The 20,276-nt window shown below is 38.5% G+C and overlaps 1 pseudogene; it reads left to right on the forward strand.

Moving 5' to 3' along the window:
• Positions 1-1,146: 1,146 nt before the first annotated feature.
• LOC136866784 (leucine-rich repeat-containing protein 15-like) lies at positions 1,147-7,618 on the forward strand (annotated as a pseudogene).
• Positions 7,619-20,276: the final 12,658 nt, after the last annotated feature.

A 20,276-nucleotide genomic window follows, 5' to 3' on the forward strand; every position in this document is an offset into this window, starting at 1 on the left:
AAAATACACCAATGTACACATTTAAAAGATCAAACACTAGACACTTGATAATGGTCAAGTGGATTTAGGATTCCAGGATAAAAACTACTAGATCACAAGATTAATGAAACTTGAGAATGATTCTGGTGTAGCTGCATTCAAAACTGCACTTGTGTTGAATAAGGGTGACATAAAATTTCATTGTTTATTGGTAGCCCCACCATAAATAATAGTACAATATACATTCAAAAAACTGTATCATTTATACAAGAGATTATCACAGTGTTGAAGCAACTAAAACTGGTTAGTTGCTCATGTCATAATCTATAAATTCCATTTCCGTATTGATTTTGAAGCTTCCACCTAGTCAATATTTTATTTATATGTTATTATTTTACAGTACCGGTTTCGACCTTGTGAAGGTCATCTTCAGCTGACCAACATAACATGTAATTAAAACATCACTGTGAGAATGTCACATAGTATGGGTAAAACGAATGTTCTTTGTACTAGCTTAAACAATCGTCTACGTTGAATGATATGAGAATTAAAACTTAGCTTACTATTATGTACATGGATGATGTATGTTAAATATATAAAATTCTTAAATTATAAACGTGTCATATAGTATGGGTAAAACATTATCAATTTGCGAATGTTCTTCGTCTTATCTTAAACAATTGTCTACGTTGATATGAGAATTAAAACTTATTATTATGCGCATGGATGATGTATGTTAAATATACAATGTTCTTAAATTATAAACATCCACTATTTCACATTAAAATGTATAGCTAGATGAATAAAACATTTTGAAGCACAATTAAATTCATGCGGCGTATTGAAACTATGAGTTACAGTAGATTGAGCCGTCCAATTACTATTATCTCAGCATTGTAAATACAGCACATTCATATACGAATTCACACATACCTAAAATAATACAGGTGCCTTAATACTACAATTTACAGTGGGTTTGTTGCATTAAAATATGACACTATCACATAGAAATTTACATACTATTTACAGAAATGCTGGACTCTATTCTTGAAGCATCTTACATTTTTGGGAAAAGGCTCTAAGACAGCTGCAGGTAATACATTCCAATCATCAATTCCCTAAAAAATAAAAAAAATAAACAATTATGAAACTGATGAATATTTAAAAATGCACGCATCACTATCTCGAAAAATTCAAAAGCAGTGCAGACTTGATAAGGCAAACCAAATTCATGAAATCTGTGAAGAGATTGAACTGCATAAACAGCACTCTCAACCTCGTGATCTCTTTATGAAGTTAAAGAAAATTACCCGCGACTTCAATCCCCGTTCATGGGTTGTGGAAGATGAAGATGGTACCCTCATTGGAGAGAAACAGCTGGCCATTGAAAGGTGGAAAAGATACTGTGAAAATCTATATGCAGATGCGACCACCAGGAATATTTTCAAAACGTACAACCCTAATCAATCTAACTCTGAACCAGAGCCTTCAGTATTGAGGAGTGAAGTAGAAGATGCAATTAAACACCTGAAGAATCATAAAGCACCAGAAAGTGATGGCATCACTGCGGAAATGATTAAGGAAATGGGAGAAGAAGGGGTACGTTTAATGCACTTCATCTGTAACAAGATATGGGACAGTGGTGTATGGCCACAAGACTGGCTCATTTCCATCTTCATTCCACTTCACAAAAAAGGATCAACAAGGAACTGCGGGAATTATTGAACCATCTCACTAATATCACATGCAAGTAAAATATTATTGCATATCATAAATGAACGTTTGAAACCTTATATTAGATATCAGCTCCCATCAGAACAGGCTTGCTTTGTCAAGGGAAGAGGAACTACAGAACAGATTCTAAATATACGTCAGTTGGTTGGCACATGAATTCAACATTCCTTTGTTTCTGTGCTTCATTGACTACCAAAAGGCCTTCGATTGTGTTTTGTGGCCGAAGTTGTGGTGTGTTCTAGAGGAAATGGGAATTCCATCTCATCTCATTTCACTTATAAAAGGCTTATAAGATAACAACTTGGCCAAAGTCAGAGTTGATGGTGATCTATCATCAAGTTTCAAAGTCTCCAAAGGTGTGAGACAAGGATGCTTCTTATCACCTCAATTGTTTAACATCTATGGTGAATATATCATGAGGCATGCCCTCGACAGTTGGGAAGGAGGATTTTCGATTGGTGGGAAGAGAATTAATAACTTCCGTTTTGCAGACGACACCACACTTGTAGCCAGCAGTGTACAGGAGCTTGTCGAGATAATGGATCGTGTACAACAGGAAAGTCACAAACTTGGCATGGAAATTAATTGGAACAAGACAAAACTAATGATTGTCAACAAAGGTGCAGAAATTCAGCTGCCACAGCACCTTAACAATCTCCAAAGAGTCTGTCAGTTTCCTTATCTTGGTTCAATAATCGAGAATAAAAGTAGCTGCGAAAAAGAAATCAAACATCGCATCATTCTTGGACGTACAGCTATGGCAAAATTAAAGAAGATCTGGCAAGATAGAGCAATATCTATGAATACAAAGAAAAGATTACTCCATTCGCTTGTGTTCTCGATCTTCCTGTATGGATGCGAAACTTGGACCATAAAAGCTAAAGACAGGATGTTGCGAATACCGTGGACAGCCAGGCGAACAAATGATTCTGTCATCCGGGAAATTGGAATACAAGAAAGTTTATGCCAAGTTGTGTACCAGAGAATCCTGCAATTCTTTGGTCACATTATGAGAAGAGAGGATGACAACAAGTACGTACAGAATGGTATCAACTTATAAAGGAAACAACAGAGTCCTTGGGTCACGATACTCAGTCATGAGTGGAACGACTGGAGAGAGAGAGAGATTTACCATGGTTAGTTTTCTGCTATCCACCTTTTACTTCATGCAGATGAGCTGTGCTGCTTATGTAACAGGGCTTAGTTGACTGTTCAACTCTCCTCTAGCTAGCTTATTCGTGTAGGGATTCTACATGGCACATAACCATGTTTATTTCCTTCTAGTCTCCAGTGTCTCCAACCCAAGTTTTTCTGTCATACTTGTCACACTATTTCTAGGATTGAAATCATTAAGCACAAATCTTGCAGCCTTTTACTGTACCATCTCAAGTTCCTTACTGAGTCCTGTTTGGTATGGATCCCATACGGCTGTTCCATATTCCATGGCTGGCCTAATGAGTGATATATAGCCCTCCACCTTCGCCTGGGAACTGCTGCCCTTTAGCACCTTCATCACGAAGTGTAAGGAATTGTACATTTTAGAAATTACAGTACACTTCCTATGTGGGTGTCCCATTTTAGATCTCCCTTTACGTGGATTCCTAGGTACTTGCATGAGTCACACTCTACCAGAGTGTCCGATCCAAGACAATATTGAAAGTCCCCTTGTCTTTGTTTCTTTCCAATTCTGCATTTTCGAGAATTTATTTTCATTTTGTTATCGAGTGCCCTCTTATGGAGTATATATCACCTTGTAATAACCTATTGTCGCTAGCATTCTAATTTTTCTCTATATTATGCAGTCATCTGCAAATAATCTGCATTCACTTCGAATTTCGTTAAGCAGATCGTTGATATACGCCGTAAATAGGAGTGGCCCTATAACACTACCCTGTACTGCTTCCAATGTTATAGAAACTTCATCAGAGTATTTACTTCCCACCTTTACCCTCTGCATGCAGTCTGTCAAAAATTCCCAGATGTACAGAACCACCCTTTTATCATTGTTTCCACCAATTTCTGGATCAGAATGTCATATGGTACTATACTAGTGTCCAAAAGTATAAGTTACGAGTAAGCAGGGCAACAGGAAATAGATTGCAAATCACACAACAAATGCACCTACCAATATAATAAAATTCTTCCGGGCTGTTATGCCCGGAAGAATTTTATTATATTGACACCGGCCGTGAAAGCCTTCATACTTTAATGCACCTACCAACCTTACGTGTTCGCTCTGTAAAGGGAAGGAGTGTTCCCTGCTTTGACTAGCAGCGTAACCGCAAGGTAAACACAGCCAGTGCCTGCGCCCATTATTCCTTCAGTCGTGTTTGCCCTGTTATAGTGTGCGGAGTGTAGCCTCGTGGAGAATGTGACAACATAATGGCAAAGTGACGCCAATAGGACTCCATTTTGCAGGGTAATACTCGGCCGCCTGGAAGCAGGCCAGGCACAGGCCGAAGTCGCCATATCCTTGAATGTGCCACAAAGTGTCATTTCCAGGCTTTGGAGACGATTTCGAGACATAGGAGATGTTAGTCGTAGGCAAGTACCAGGTCGACCAAGAGGAATGGGATCGACTGTCACAAGAGTTCTTGGACCATCTGATAGAGAGCATGTCACGTCGCTGCAAAGCATGTGTGGCTGTTAGGGGTACCCATACACCCCATTAACAGCATATTTTTTGTGGAAGACATTGCCAAGTTTTGTTAGTTGTTGTCAAAGATGTACCTTAGCTATCAGAACCTTTCTAACACTGCTTTCTTGGACAAATTGTGTGACATATGGTGTGTGAGTCAGCTTCCGTTTGTTAAGCAATCCGTCTGGCATTCCTATCAGGCGGTATGGCCTCATTTAGTGATCATGCTTAACTTTTGGACACTAGTGTACATCAAATGCTTTAGCAAAAAGCAAAATCAATTACAATAGCATCAACTTGCATACCTTTGTCTAATAACTTGCTAAATATCATCAAAGAACGACAACATTTGGCTCTCGCCATTAATCCACATTTCCCACTGCTCCCTTAGATATCATGAAATGAGGTGTTCCATTTGTTTGCATACAATGGATGTAAGGTTAATGGGTCTATAGTTGTCCATTAGCAGCCTGTTGGCCCCTTTAAAAATCGGGACTACAGTTGCTTTCTTCCAGTTGTCTGGAATTTGCATTGTTGAGAGGTACAGTAAATAATATTTCCAAATAGTGTAGAATAGCTCTACCTCCCAGTTTCATAACCTCCCCAGCAATATTATCTGGCCCTGTTGACTTATTTTTCCTCGAGTCATTAATTCTTTCCTGAATTTGCCTACAGCTAATTTGTAAGAGAGAACAATCAGTGTTATCGATAATTATCACCAAACTATTCTGTTCATTAAATACATTCCCGTACCAATGATTTAATTCATTAGCTCTTTGTAGATTCTACTTCTTCTTTTTCTACCGCTTTTCCCACACCTGAGGGGTCGCGGGTGTGAACCGTGTCGCACATGGGAATTTGGCCCTGTTTTATGGCTGGATGCCCTTCCTGACGCCAACCCTATATGGAGGGATGTAATCACTATTGCGTGTTTCTGTGGTGATTGGTAGTGTAGTGTGTTGTGTGAATATGAAGAGTAAAGTGTTGGGACAAACACAAACACTCAGTCCCCAAGCCAGAACAATTAATCAGTGGCAATTAAAATCCCCGACCTCGCCAGGAATCGAACCCGAGACCCTCTGAACCGAAGACCTCAATGCTGACCATTCAGCCAATGAGTTGTACATTAGCTATTAGTAGATTGTCAGTAATTAATTACCTGACCTTCTCTGGGCATTATCATTTACACATCATGGCTGGCTCCTTTCCTTTTCCTAACATACTTACAGAGATTCTTCCACCCGTTTTTCCTACAAGAAAGTATACCTTTCATATATTTGTCATGAGCAGATTTCTTTTCAGAAGCAAGTTCTTTGGGCAGCTTGTAAAACATTTTCATATGCTCCAAACTAAATTGCCTTTTGTTGTGTGCTTTCCTTACCTTCATTTTAAAACTCCTAATTTTCCTATTGTAGTCTTCCGGATCTGGGTTCCATTTTAGCAATTTAAGGGGAGTCTGTTTTGACCATGTGCATTAAGGTTATTCGTGTTGTGCTCGGTGTGCCTTACCTAACTATCGTTGGGGCCGATGATCTAGATGTTAGGCCCCTTTAAACAACAAGCATCATCAACACCACCTAACTATCGTTACTTACTCAGACTGCTCGCTGTAGTGTGTGGACATTGTGTTATTTTTGCAGGACCTCTTCAAAAACTGATGAGTCTGACAAACGTTGTGTCTGCATGATAACAGGAAGTGTAAACCTGTCCCAGATTATCAGTTCAGTTTTTGTAATGTTCCTATTGCTGGCCGTAACGGGAAGAGAGGCATAATGCGAGCTGGAAGAGCAAGTGTCCTGAAGATTGTGACTGCCACTATTTCCGTATCAACTGGGTAACAGATTGCTCTGAGTCGAACCTCACTACCATTCCTCACGACGGACTCAGTCTCTATGTCTATGTCCTCAATATGAATGGCAACAATGTGACAGAGATCCAGCCATTTCCTGCCCATATCAAGCTGCGATGATTCCAGATTGCTGACCACCAACTGACCAGGCTTACAGGTGAATCTTTCACAGGCTTAGGCTACATGCATGATGCTGACTTTTCAGGCAACCAGATCTCTTACGTGGATCCTAATACTTTCAAGGATAGCCCCGGCTTGCTGAGACTGGAGCTACAGCATAACCTGTTGGGACCAGTAGACGGACCATTCCTCAACTCTCTTTCCCTGTGCTACTTGGACCTGAGCCACAACAAAATAACATATCTCGCGCCGTATTTTTTCACCAACTGCATCACCATCATCAAATTGGATCTCTCAGACAACCCCCTCACAACTTTGGAACCACAACCTTTCGAACCTCTGTTCATCTTGGAGGAACTGAAACTGAACCGATGTAACCTTACATATCTTCCAGATAATATATTTTCTAACCTGACTGATCTTTGTGTTCTTGAAATATCAGAGAATGATTTGTCTACGGTGGACTGGAGGATCATGCTTGGTAATCTCGTATGTCTGGAGCATTTGAATGTAAGGAAATGTAACCTAACTTCTTTACCATATGATGTCTTCAATAATAACACATTTATGAGAAACTTGATACGTATTGGCTGAAAATACTATTAATGGTTTGGGAATTGCACCTGCACTGTGCCAGAATTTACATGAGTTAGATTATTTGGACGTTTCAAATTGCATTCTTCAAGGACCCATACATCCTAACACATCAGTTGAGAATACAAAATTGCATACTTTATTGCTATCTGGAAATCATTTGACAGCAAATGATCTCTCTCTCTCTCAAGTTCTTGTACCGTTAACAAATTTGCATAAGTTGTCCCTCAACAACTGTGGTCTAGTTATATTGCCAAGTAATACTTTTGATCATTTGAAATCCTTAGAAGAGTTAGATATATCTTACAATCCACTTAACAATGTATTTGCAGAATTGTTTGCACCACTCAAAAATCTGAAGAGTCTGGATATGAGTTACTGTAATTTGTCTGAAATTTCAAAAGATAACCTTTGCCCACATGATGGATTTGAGGCGACTTATTCTATCTGGAAATCTATTCACAGACCTGGAATATGGATTATTCCAAAATATGACCAAATTAGAGATTTTGGAGTTGAATGATTGTGGGCTGAAACACCCTCCACATGCAAAATTGTTTGTTCACAATCATGCATATGCCAACCTGAAACATCTTAGTCTCTCCGGAAACCCTTTAGTTATAACTGAAAATGAACCTTTTCTGCCAGGACAACTTTCAAGAATTGAAGTTCTTGACATAAGCCATTGTTATATAGTAATTTAAGGGGCACAAGCTGCTCAATAGCCCTATTAATAATATTAATGGAATCATCCCACATTAAGTGTGTGAGCCTGCCTTGTGATGCCCAGCTGAGAAATATTTGCCATAGAAACTCTGGTATACTTTTATTTTCTCCTCATTATCTACTTTAGTATTTAAGGGATATCTAATATTTAATTCTGCAGCAGAGTGGTTGCTAATTCCTGGTACTGCCATAAAGCTAATGTGTAAGTGATTGGGTCTTAAAAGATAAACATCTAAAATGTTGTTTCTTCTAGTAGGAAAGTCTTCTACTTGGGTAAATCCACCATCCCTAATTAGCTTGTTTACCACGACCTGTCTATAACCCCTTCCGGTAGCCTCACCAGACCGGTTTATGTCCGGAAGATGTAAGTCATCTGCAATTATAAAACTTTTCTGCATATTGTTGCCTGTACACATAACGTTGTACTGTACAGCCTATCGAGTACAGAGAAGTTGTTACCAGGCGCCCTGTATATTCCTATTATTTGGGGGTTGGCATTCCCTTGATCCATGATTTGCACACAACATTTCATGATCCTCATCAACCCATTTTAAACAACTACCCACGTTCTTTCGCACATAGATGAATACTCCACCACATCTAGACTGGGTCCCTTCTATATATAATGAATTTATCCTGATTTACTTTGCTACTATTTACATTCCCATTCAGCCATGACTCTGTACAAATGACAATATCTACATGGTATGATTCAGTAATATTCCAAAATTCAATAATTGTATTTTGCATGATTTGACAATTCACCTGCAGTAGTCTTAGGGTCTTACCTCCATAGCCTATAATCCATGGCTGCTCATTGCCCGTTGTCAGCTCCAGCTCCAATGATAATCTCTTGTATAAAGTTGTTTGAATGTATATTTTACTATGATTTATAGTGAAACTACCAAGACAATGACATTTTATATCACTCTTATTTGACAAGTGTAGTTTCGCATGCAGTTACACCGAAATAATTTTCAAACTTCGTTAATCTTATGATCTACTAGTTTTTATTCTGAAATCCCAAATACACTTGACCATTATCAAGCATCTAATGTTTTGACTTTTAAATGTATATGTTAGTGTATTTTCTGTGTTTATATTTTTGTAAATATAAATATAATTTGCCCTAAAACCTACTGAAATACAGGTGGATTCTAAATATGAAGTTTGGTGGAAATATATCCAGTAGTTTTCAAGTTATAGAAGGACTGACAAACAGACAAACAAACAGACATCAAAGCTTTAATTTAAAATGACATTATGTCCTTCTAATTCAAATTTTTATGATGAATAGCTGAGGATGGCTGCTTTGTACGTTCAAAACTAGTACTATTTGAAAGTAAAACTATGTACTGATTAGGTGGAAGAATGAACTAATGTTTGTAAAAAGTCACATCCATCAATACGGGCCTAACCATGATATTTATTGCTTATAAATCCTGAGATTGTTAGTATTGAGAATATGTTGTGGAAAGATATGTCTTTCACAGAATTCATGTGTAATATTTTGCATCAGGCAGGCAAGCAGAATAATTTTTAATGGCATCGTGATTGGTATAGGCAATGACTGACGAGAAGATTATCCCAGATTCCAGTGAATGAAATGTAGTTATGGTACTGATCTTCTATATAAATAAAATCATAATGACCGTGTGTCTGTACATTGACTATTTTGGTGAAATTTCCTTACAGTTATCCGTTTCAGGTGCAATAATGACCATCTGCATAATTTTCAGCTTTGGTGTCTGTTTGTCTGTCTTTCTCTAACTTGAAAACTGTTGGATATATTTCCACCAAATTTCATATTTAGAATCCACCTGTCCTTGGGTAGGTTTTAGGGCAAAAATTGTTTCCAAATCCCTGAAATGTCTGGGAGTTTATACGAAACCGAAACCATGATTTTGCACTCCCTCAAAATATACACAACCAACATTAATGGAAATCTACCTGCCTTAATGAAATTAATTTCTAAAACTTTTTTCTCATGTGCATCATTTTGATACTAGGATTAATAAGGGAGATATCATTAACGGACCGTTTTTCCGTACATTTCCCACCGGACTTAACGCAAGAGCGGGTGCGTGTAAAACGTCTTTCTTACAACTTGAAAACTACTGAAGGTATTTTAACCAAACTTTATATTTAGCATCCACCTGTCCAAGGGTAGGTTTTGAGATCAATACCATTTCAAAATCCCAGAATGGACTGGGGTTTTATAGGGAGCCGAAATGGTGATGTTACTCTCCCACAATATATAAAATACAGGACCAACCTGACTGAAAATTGACCAAATTTGATGGAAATCCATTTCTAATTTTTTTCTCATGTGCATTTTTTTCAACAGGAGGATTAATAAGGGAGATATCATGAAAGGTCAGTTTCTCAGGTTAAGTCCAGCGGACATAGCCCAAAAGGTGTTATACGTGGACCAGATTCGTTATCTATATCAATAAAATCATAACGACTGTGTGTCTGTACATTGATTATTTTGGCGAAATTTCCGTACAGTTATCCGTTTCAGGTGTAATAATGAGCATCTGCATATTTTTTAGCTTTGATGTCTGTTTGTTTGTTTGTCTGTTTGTCAGTCCTTCTATAACTTGAAAACTACTGGATATATTTCCACCAAACTTCATATTTAGAATCCATCTGTATTTCGGTAGGTTTTAGGGCAAATATTGTTTCTAAATCCCTGTCTGGGGGTTTATACGAAACCGAAACCGTGATTTTGCACTCCCTCAAAATATACGCAACCAAAGTGGAAAACAACCTGCCTTAATGAAAATTAATTTATAAACTTCCTCTTCTCATGTGCATCATTTCGATAACAGGATTAATAAGGAAGATATCATTAACGGGCCATTTTTTCGGTACAAGTCCCACCGGACTTAACGCAAGAGCGGGTGCGTGTAAAGCTCATTTCTTATGACTTGAAAACTACTGAAAATATTTGAACCAAAATTTATAATCACCATCCACCTGTCCAAGGGTAGGTTTTAAGGTCAATAACATTTCAAATTCCCAGAATGGACTGGGGTTTTATAGGGAACCAAAATGGTGATTTTACTCTCCCACAATATATAAAGTACAAGACCAACCTGACTGAAAATTGACCAAACTTGATGGAAATCCAATGCTAATTTTTTTTTCATGTGCATTTTTTCAAGAGGAGGATTAATAAGGGAGATATCAGGAAAGCTCGATATCTCAGGCTAAGTCTAGCGGACATACCCCAAAAGGTGTTAAACATGGAGCAGATTCCTTATGTATCTATATAGATCAAATTGTAACGACCGTGTGTCTGTGCATTGACTATTTTGGTGAAATTTTCGTATAGGTTTCAATTTAAGGGGTAATAATGACCATCTGCATATGTCTTAGCTATAGTTTCCTTAAAAGTCATAAATTCTACCCCTCTTGCCCTAAATCAAGATTGCCTCACATTCTGCCACACGAGCTGGAAAATTGAAATTAAGAAAAATTGTATGTTTTAGCCGGTAACCTACGGAAAACTTCCAAGATATTTACATTTTTCACTCTTTATACCAAAGAATGTTGAAATATGGAGGCAATTTAATGATGCTGCAGACTTCGTTTGGAGGTATTTCGCGACTAAACAGTAAGTCCCATCACAAAAGGGATGGCACAATCTCTGTTTAATTTGGAGTGATCTACAACTTTGGTCCTGTGACATTTTGCCATTTCTCTCTCTCTCTTTCTCTCTCCCTTATAGGGTATATTTGGCTGTATATTTTGATTGTTCATAAATAATGTGCTTTTTACACGTATGTTAGATAATTTGACACACTTAAAGTAAAGATAGAGTCATCGAATTTGGCATGCACATTGACACGACAAATGGCTATATGCGAACCGAATTTCATAATTCTAGCTTCCAGATAAGTATGTGAAAAATAATGTAAAATGTTAAAAATGTACCCAAATTTCACCCCATTCAAATATCGTAACTCAATCGAACCCATAAATGTGGGAGATTCGAGAAAATGTTTTAAGACCAAACATGTAGAGCGATAAAAGGGACGTCTGAGGGTGCAAACTGTTTGTTGGTATGATCTACCTTTTAGGAACAGTAAATCTCGAAATGAAGGTTTGCACTTACAAACCTGCCTATGCTTATCTGTTATCTATATAAATATAATCGTAACGACCGTGTGCCTGTACATTGACTATTTTGGCGGAATTTCCGAACAGTTATCTGTTTCAGGTGTAATAATGACCATCCACATATTTCTTAGCTTTGGTGTCTGTTTGTCTGTCTGATTGTATGTGTTCTTATAACTTGAAAACTACTGACTATATTTCTACCAAACTTGATATTGAGAATCCACTTCTCCTTGAGTAGGTTTTAGGGCCAATATTATTTCTGAATACCTGAATTTACTGGGGGTTTATCTGAAACCAAAACCATGATTTTGCACTGTCTCAAAATATGCATATTCGAAATTAATGGAAATCTACAATCCTTAATGGAAATCCATTTCTAAAACATTTTTCTCATGTGCATTTTTCAACAGGAGGATTAATAAGTGAGATATCAGGAACGGTCTGTTTTACAGGTTAAGTCCAGATGTTGTACGTGGAGCAGATTCCTTATCTATCTATATAAGTAAAATCGTAACGACTGTGTGTGCCTGTACATTGACTATTTTGGTGAAATTTTCGTACAGCTACCCGTTTTAGGGGTAATAATGACCATCTGCATATTTTTGGTGTAGTTTCCGGAAAGTCCTAAATTTTACCCCCCTCATCCAAAATCCAGATTGCGGCATAATCTGCCAGACGAGCATGAAAATTGAAATTTGGCAAAATTATACGTTTTAGCCAGTAACGGACGGAAAACTTCCAAGATCTTTAAATTTTTCAGTTTTTATCCCCGAAGAATATCGAAATATGGAGGCATTTTTTTATGATGGTGCAAACCTTCATTTCGAGGTATTTCGTGGGATAAACGGGAAGTCCTATTACATAACGGATGACACAATCTCCGTTCAACTTGGAGTGATCTTCAACCTTAGTATTATGAATTTTTGTCGTATCTGTATCCCTTTATTTGTTAGATTCGTCTCTATTTCTCGATTTTAAGTAAATTTGGACTTTTTACAGGCATAATAATTCATACTTTCATCACTTACAGGAAAGATAGAATCATCAAACTCTACACGAACATTGGCCCACACAGTACCTATATGTGAGCCAAATGCTATGTCACATAATTATCCGAAAAGTAATGCAATGTAAGATAATCTTACGCAAATTTCACCCTATTCAATGTTTCTAACTCAATCTGACCCATGAATAGAAGAGACGCGAGAAAATATCATAGGACCAGCCATTTAGGCTACTAAATACTGCGTCTTATGGTACAATCCTTTGCGATATGATGTACCGTTTAGCAGCAGTGAATCTGCAAAGGAAGATCTGCAATATTGTAAACATACATATACTTTTGTATGTCGATCTATATATACTCATTGATGTCGATTTGTAGCGATCAAGAAAGGGTGTGTCTGCTATTGTAATCAGTAGTCCCCACACCGACTTTGACTGGCAATAGGAATGGTGTTCTTCTCCAACTCCTGTGTAACTGGCATTTGTAAAGAGGGCCTACCATTGTAATGAACAAGGAACGGATTTATATGTACTAATAATAATTGAAATATGTACATATATATTTAGTTATTTTTACTGAAATATGGAATTATATATAGACTTAAAATTGCACATATAACATTAATTTCTATTTAATATCAAAATTCAAAGAAGCTAAACAAAGTAGATCTACATGCAACATAATGTTGCACTTCTCATTTTAATATATTTGAAGAACAAACAATCTTCTATTCTCTGTTATCAAAACAACGGATTACAAAATGTTCTTTTAAGTGCTGAAAAGTGAATCTTCTCCTATTATCTCTAAGGACAGATTTATATTGACTGAAATTGCGTTCAACATCGGAAGAGGTAATGGGGGCATAATTCACCTTCACAATATCTGCTGGGGTTAAATCCAATGTTAATTTTACACTTAAATCTCCACACAGCATTTCAGCAACCTATGTAATTTATTCATATCCAGGGTTCTTTGAAAGTACAGTGGCCATCTTCATGTTTGCTACATCTGCAACTTCACCTGTACCACGATTGTTCCACAGTTTTATTCACAATTTCACAACTTTCAGAAAGTGACAGATGCAAGTTTTGGAGCCTTTTGCAGTGTTTTTGTGATGCATGGAAAATTATGCTGAATGTAACGTAAGTTATTTCTCACACTTGTATCGCAGACAACTGTTTTCGCGGCTTCAATTGAGACTGCATCATCAGAGTCCATGCAGAGCGTTCTTAATACAGTCTATATATTCAACATAATATCAACTGCTTGCAGCCACGTACCACACCTAGATAGAATCGGCTTAGGCGGCAATGGAATCTCTGGGTACATTTCTTTCAAAAGATGAACACTTCTGTGGGCTTTGAGAAAAACTTTTTTCACTGAGGAAATCAATAAATCTACTTTGGGGTAACTGCCTCTTACCGCTTCTGCCACACGATGAAAGGCATGTGCTACACATGTTAAATGAGTCAGCTTAGGATATACAACACATAATGCTTCAACGGCTTTTATGATATAAGATGCGGCATCGCTAATAAAGAGTAACACTTTATTATACTTAATGCCCTGTGGCCAGAGGATACCCATAGCCTCATTGAACAGTTTTGATATCGCACTTTTCTAGAACATCACAGTGTAAGAGAATCCGTTTACAATAATCTTTGCTTCACAAACCAATGATTATGTTGCCAATTAGCGTGCCTTCTTTGTCTGTTGTCTCATCAATGGAAACCCAAATTGGACCGTCTTTAATCTCTTGCCTTATCTTCCGAACAGTTTCATCGTATATGGCTGAACAGTACGTTTTTCTGTACGTTGACTCATCCGCGATGGATTGTTTAGTATATTTCTCGAGGAATTCCCTGAAGCACTGATTATTCACTTTGAAGAGAGGTATGTCAGCAGAGATGAGGGCACGAGAGAGATCGGTGTTGAATTCTGACGTTACACTGGAGGTTGCTGGTGGTGTCAGAAACAAATGTCTCTGCTTGGAATCTTGTTGTTTGTTAGCCTGGTGTTTACTGGTTGAAATATGCTGTTGCACAAGGAACCTTTGAGAGTAGATGTCACTGTACAATGACACAAATTACAAAATAATATCTTACTGTTAGTTGACAAACCATCTTTTTAAAATTCTGATACGTAAATTTTCAATTTTATACTGGTTGACTGAGCTACTTTAGGCATACTCGAATGCCCGAATTACAAACTAATCCGGAAACCACTAGCACATCGTCGATGAATGAGATTTCCCTAGTTACGAAATTATGGCACAGACACAGTCGATGTTATGTACTGTAATGCAGCTTATCAGTGCTGTAAGTGTGATTCAGGTAGTCACGGTACTGACCGACTGATCACCACTTCCGAGCTCAACCTCTCTCTTTCTTCGCACCACTTATCAGCTTATTTTATCAGCCCAGATGTGGACAAGCGTGATTATGACCTGCACATCAGTTAAAACGTTAATTTTTCGAATATAGATTTTTAATTTATTTCTCCATTATTGAGAGGACTGCTAACTTAATATAATTTAATACTTTTTAGCCGAAGTATGGACTATATTGATTTTAATGACAAAGAATATGGAACATATGTGCTAAACTCCAAAATATGAAAAAATATGGAAAATGAATACTCCATTTTTCAACTCCATACGTCACGATTCATAAAGATAATGCAAAATATAATTAATTTTAGCTTCCTAAAGAGATATGTATTTACATATAAACCCGTTCCCTGGTAATGAATAATTCACTTCTCGATTTGACTTGCAGAAGGCAAGGGAGCATGCAATTTCGTTCAAAACTACCCTACCCGATAGTGTTTGGCTGTAGGCCAGGGTGCCCGCCATTATAAACAATGACTAGCACTAGGCATAGTGGCCTGTTATTTTAATGGAAACTCACCAACTCTGTGTGACTGGCAGTAAGCTGGCTGGCAGAAGGAAAAAGGGCCTGTCATTATAATGATAACTGCACAACTCAATGTTGACTGGTAGTAGGGAAGTTGCCTGCCATTATAATAAAAACTCCTCAAGTGTAATCTGTCTGGAAGTAGGAAAGGAGGCCTGCCATTGTAACAAAAACTCCCCAAATCGATTGTGAACGCGCAGTAGTCCATGGGGCCTGCAATTATAATGTAAATTTCCCAACTCGATTGTGAATGGCGGTAGGCTAGTGAGTCTGCCGTTATCGTCACAACTCCGCAACCCACACTTTACACTGGAAACAATGTATGGGGACCTCCCCATGCTATTTCTCGGATAACGCTAAGAGACATGCAATTTTAAAACAATCATATTTACTGCATGTACACTATTTACTTCGATATCCGTATACAATATAGACTACCGTAGCGAAGCACGGGTACATTTGCTAGTCTGTAATAAAGTTAAACATATGAACAGCGTGAATCTCATAAAACGATTTGTAACTAAATGAAGCACGTGATTAAGACTAGGATTATGGTGCATGTCTTCAGCAATGTACAACTTGTTTTCCTTATTGTAGTTGGGGTAGTTGTGCATGTGAATTCATCTAGCACTGAATTCCAGGAGTCGGAAGGAGAACGAGGAAGATCTTCAGATTCGATGATATTTATGTCGATGTCTATGACCTAGTTGTTTCTTTTCTTTCATTTTCAGAATGTTATTGTTTTCAGGAAGCTGATGCCGAGAAATGTAATACATTATTCTTCTACATCAGATCATTATCATCATCTTCTTAGCGTTTGTCCCGCAATGGAGCAGGGTCCGCTGTTTTGCAAGCCAATCTCCACTTGGTTCTGTCAAGGGTATCATTTGAAACAAGATGAACATAGTGCATGTCTTCCTGAAGGCGATCAAGCCAGCGTTTCATGGACCGACCACATGGCCTATTTCCAGATGGTGTGATGCGAAGTGCCATCTGTACAATAAATGAATCTTCTCTACGCATTACATGGCCATACCACTGAAGTCAGGTCTCACGCATCTTGTCTACAATCAGGGCAACTCCCATGATTTTTCGTATTTCTAGGTTGATGACATGATCTAGCCGGGTCAGTCCAACTGACCTGCGAAGCATGCACGTCTCCATGACATGAAGTGCTTGCTCATGCTTAAATGTTTTTGGCCAGCATTCAGAGCCATACAGAGCGACTAGGCGAATAACAGTCCTGTAAACCTCAGACTTCAGATGGATTGGTATCCAACGATCGCAGAGAACACCAGTAGTTTGTCACCACTTCTTCAGAACAGCATTTATTTGTGCGCGGGCGTCTGAAATAGTTATTACAAGATAGAACAATAGACTCGATTGTATGAACGGGACCGTTACTTTGAGAAGGCCAGGCCGTTTTGAGAGGACAACCACCGTCTAAACACCATTGGAACTTCATTCACGGTTTCCACTAGATCACTTACAGTTTACCATGCATCCGTCATCTGCTCTAATACAGCTTCTCAATTTTTGTTGCGGCCTTCGCGACCTTTTAAAATAAGGCAAACAAACCAGCCAACATTGTGAAATAATAATCGAGAACAGGACTGCTAAATTGGGAAGATATTGAGAATGCTGCTGTTCTAAATTTTTTAATTTCATCGGCGTTTTTCCATCACGTCACATGTATTTCGCCTGCACATTATCTCAGGCTTGGTTTCTCAACCTTTTCGCTCCTGCTCCCTTCCTAGCCATTCGATGTGATGGTGTGTCTACAAAAGCAGACTTTCGGCCTGAGATTTCGACACAGTGATTTCATCCTGTTTTGAATTGTTATTAAACCAAATTTTGTAAACTAAGAGGTCTGCAGCTTCACTATGTGCACTTATTGTTCATTTCCATCTGTATCATTTGTTTTCATTTCTTTTCTTCTTAGGTAACACAGTTTTTAGATTCAATTGTGTTTTTTATTAACCCCTGTTTTCACTGAATTTTAACGCAGCGAGTTGTTTTTTGCTCCACATGATGTAAATATTGTAGATTGGGTTGTTTTTATTTCCATCATGTCTCCCTTTTGTTTTTTTATTTGTTTCTTCATTATGTTTTTTGGCACATTTTTATCTTGTATTCTGTAAATTAGTTCAACCCCTCCCTTTTTTCACTGAAGATGGCTCAAACAAGCCAAAACATGTTTGATGATTACTCCATCTAATGATGGAATTATATGATGTATTGAATTAGGAGGATACACTTAATTTTACCTTTGTAAAGTCTGAAATAGTGTCGCACTCAATGTAGACCAAAGAATCAAGGTTCTTAACCTGTTCTACTTTATTGAGATCTTGTCCATCTATCTGAATGGTTCCATTTGTCTGCGGACCTGCGCTCCACGAATTCAGTTTCCTTGGTATTGAGTTGAGGTCCATGTGCACTTAGTTTTTCATTCCACTTCTTAACCTGCTCTTGAATCTGTTGACGCTCCTCAGCAGCCAGTTGGACATCGTCTGCGTACAGGATTGACTATGCGGGTGATGACTGGATATTGGAGGTGACTGTGTCCATGTGTCCATACACAAAATGAAGAGAAGCGGTGACAGGGCCGATCCCTGGTGGACACTAACCCGAATGGGGAATGGTGGTGAAATTCCAGCAGGCCATCGCACGGTGCTGGTAGAGCTTTGACAGAGCAAATTTTTCCAACAGACATACTCCTCAGGGACGCTATGTGATCTAAGTGCATGCCAAAACAGTTCATGACGAAAGTGGTCAAAGGCCTTTTAAAGATTCAGGAAGGCAATGTCGAGTGGCGTGTTCTTTTCCCGATGTCTTTCCATAAGCAACCAAACTGCATGAATAGAATCAATCGTTCCATATCCTTTCACAAATCCACACTGGTTCAGAGTGACATTAACAATACTCCATAGGCGCTGATCTATGATGCACGGAGCTTGATAGCTGCAGTCGCTTAATTGCGGCCAGTGTCCAGTATTCGGGAGATAGTGAGTTCGAACCCCACTGTTGGCAGCCCTGACGATGGTTTTTAGTGGTTTCCCATTTTCACATCAGGCCGGGGCTGTACTTTAATTAAGGCCACGGCTGCTTCTTTCCCATTCCTAGCCCTTTCCTGTCCCATCGTTGCCATAAGACCTGCCTGTGTCCATGAGACGTAAAGCCACTAGCAACAACAACAAAAAAATATCTATGATGCGTTCGAAGAGCTTCATGGCATGACATAGTAGGCGAATAGGCCGATGGTTTGCAAAATCATTGACGTCGCCCTTGCCCTTCCAAATAGGCACAGTAATGCTTGTTGACAAGGATGATGGTAGCACATCTATGATAAACTGGTTGAACAAGGTTAAAATCAGCTCAGCACCTTGTTGTCCAAACATATGCCATGCTTCAGCTGGAATGTCGTCGGGTCCAGTGGCCTTTCCAAGTTTAATTTTCTGCATGGCCCCCTGAACTTCCGAAGAAGTTATAAGAGGGACAGGTCCTGATATTGCAGTGTGTATTGGAGGATGCGGGAGTTCTTTGTTGCACTTCTTGGAAAAATGCCTGTTCCAGTGTTCCAGGATTGCATTTGGTTTCCGGAATATGTTGTTTGCTTCATCCTTGATATACATTACATGCCCAATATCTTGGCTTGGGCCATGACGTGATCGAGCCAATCGGTAAATACCTTTTTCTCCTTCTGTCACATCCAAACGCTCATACAGATCCTTTTAATAAGTAGCCTTAGGTATAGCTACAGTATTTTTGGACTCAGTCTTAAGTCTCCTATATTGTTTGAGGTCGCCATCAATGCCAGTATCCCACCAAATTTTGTAGGCACGCTGCTTCTCTTTTATCGCAGCCTGCACCTCATCATTCCCCCACCATGTTTGTTTATCTATGTATGGTTTACCTGGTTTTTTGTTCCCAGGATATTTGATGCGGCACCACGTATATGTTTGGCGAGGTCTTCCCATACCATATTAGCGGGCTGACCTGTATCTGAATATGGTGCGTTGAGAAGGGCAGCTGCTAGATCTTCCTTGTGGTTAAGGAGTTTCCTCCATTTGATACGACATGGTCCTGTTGTTTTCTGTCATGGTCTCTGCATAAGGTAAAGGCGAAGATCCAAAATTAGAAGTCTGTGCTGAGGTGTGATGCTATCTGATGGGATAACTTTGGCATCAGGCACTCTTTTCAGCTCACACCGACGGAGTAACCAATAGTCGACCTGTGTGTTTCGCCCACCACTGTTATATGTAATGAGGTGCGATGGTCTCTTCTTAAAATATGTGGTGTCATAATGGCGATCTATATGGTATTTGTGGAATTTTCAGGCCTGGGTTGAGTTATAGGACCTGGTTTATTTTATGTGTGGTTATTTTTATTTTGTTTGCAGGTTCCACGATATTTTATTTTTGGTTGTTCTGTCTGCTCAATTTTTTGTTATGAATCACCCTTTTATGCAATAATAATCTTAGTAATTTATGAATGGAGTTTTATGAAAGGAGTAGATTTTGTACCAAAAAAGGGAAACAAACAGAAAATTTCAGAGCGGATAAATAGAAGTAACTATGTCCAAATTTA

Source organism: Anabrus simplex, chromosome 3 (genome assembly GCF_040414725.1).
Source record: "Anabrus simplex isolate iqAnaSimp1 chromosome 3, ASM4041472v1, whole genome shotgun sequence".
Classification (NCBI taxonomy): domain Eukaryota; kingdom Metazoa; phylum Arthropoda; class Insecta; order Orthoptera; family Tettigoniidae; genus Anabrus; species Anabrus simplex.